Genomic DNA, 2,043 nt, shown 5'->3' with positions numbered 1-2,043 from the left:
TGGTAAGAGCAGGTGAGGCTGGGGCCAGATGAGGGAGACTTAGGGGGTGGTGGGGGCTACTGAGGTGCTTGAAGCAGAAAAGTGACAGGCTTATGTGTTTGTAAGAAGGATTGTTTGGAGGTGGTCACGGGGTGGATGATTAGGCAAGATGAGACTGGAGATGTTGAGACAGTTAGGAAGTTGCTGCACCAGTCTTGACCAAAGATGATAAAGTAAGATCTGAGGCTAGGAGATTGTGAAGAGTGAGGAAGTTCACAAAAAGTGGTAGGACACAAAATTGATGGAACTCTGGCAGTGGAAGTCCACACAGGTATATGCCCAGGGTTGCAAGAGAAAAGTAAATCCTTCCAAATGTGTCCTTATATCCATTTCTGAGGATATATTTATATACTATCTCTTTCTGAAGATTTTTTCTCAAGAATAGTTCTTCCTGATTTTCTTTTTTTTAATTAAAAAAAATTTTATCGAGCTTTTGTACCTTTCACACAACAGTTCTTAATCAAATTAAGAACTACATCCATGCACACCCTCCCCCTACATCCATGCACACCCTCCCCCCTACATCCATGCACACCCTCCCCCTCCTTGGGACCTCATGCATTCCACTATACATGTTAAGTCCTCTCCAGTCAAGCATTTGTATCCAGATGTCCTTTGGTACAAATTCATCCACTGGAGTCTAGTCAGCCTATCTAGAGATCATAAGTAAGATCTACTCTCCCTCACCCAGTAGTAATCAGTCTCCAACAGTTCCCAAACTACTAGGACCTGCCTGCCACGCAGGCTCCACTTTCCCTGGCTCCACTTGGAGTCCTTGTCTGATTGAGTTGGCATGGGATTCCTTCCTGATTTTCCTAGGCAGTAATTGCTTTTTCTTCCCAGTCCCTGTTCATTGGAGTCTGGTTCATTTGTAAAAGCAAAGTTATGTGGAGCACTCATACCTAGGGGCCTTCTGCCCAGGTGCATAGCACAGTCTTTTCTGGAATTTCAAAACCAGAACAGAGAATACAGCTGCTTCTATCTTAAAGGAGACTGGAAACAAGGTAGCTGTGGGCTATGATTCAAGTGTCTGTTTTCTGAGCAGTAGAAAGAGTGAGCTTTAATGACTGAGAATAATAAATTACAGATCCAGAGAGAAATAGCTGAGAATGTCCAGAGAGCTGTGTTCTGGAGCCCAGATTCTGCTTTACCCTGAGGCTGGGATGAGATTCTGCTCCTGGGCTACCTGTGGCTTTAGGCTGCTTATTACTCTACTCAGGGGAACTTGGATAGATTTAGCTGCAGATACCATTTCAAAGCATACTTCACAAGGACTGTATCTTCTAGAAACACCTATGTGTCTGTGAAATTTATTCTCTAAATAGTTCTTGTCTTTGTTTATCATTATTGCTCATTTTTTAAAATAAACTTTTTTCTCTTTCATTTTCCCCTTTATTTAAAATATCAACATTGTTTAGCATTTTAATAGGAAACACTAGAGTGGTTCGTTTTGCTTTTCTTTTCCTCTTGTGCTCTACAAGAAAATACAGTGTCTATTTCGCTTCAGTTTTATGGGTGGCCTCATTTTTTTTTCTCAATGTATATTTTTATTGAATTTTTGTGCATTTCATCTTTTAAAAAAATTGTTATTTTTATTGTATGTGTATGCACATATTACTTGCATGCATGTAAGTGCACCCGTGTCATGCAGTGCCCACGGAGGACAGAAGACGGTGTTGGATCCCCTAGCATTGGAGTTATGGATGGTTGTTAGCCAAAATGTGGGTGCTGGGATTTGAACCCAGGTCTTCTTCAAGAACAGCCAGTGCTCTAAATCACTGAGCCATCTCTCCAGCCCCCATAAAATGCATCTTAATCATATTTAGACCCTAAAATACACTTTTAAATTGAGGTATGTCATACATCAAGACAAGGTTCATTTTTAAAAGATTCATTTGTGATTATTTTTATGTTATTGTTCAAAATTAAATATAAAGCAAATCAATTGAGTCCCATGGAATATTTACTGCAAAGTGACCTGGAGTTGGCAGGCAGTGTGGCAAG

Source organism: Nannospalax galili, unplaced genomic scaffold (assembly GCF_000622305.1).
Source record: "Nannospalax galili isolate Female #2095 unplaced genomic scaffold, S.galili_v1.0 scaffold34, whole genome shotgun sequence".
NCBI lineage: Eukaryota > Metazoa > Chordata > Mammalia > Rodentia > Spalacidae > Nannospalax > Nannospalax galili.
Note: the sequence above shows the minus strand (reverse complement) of the source record.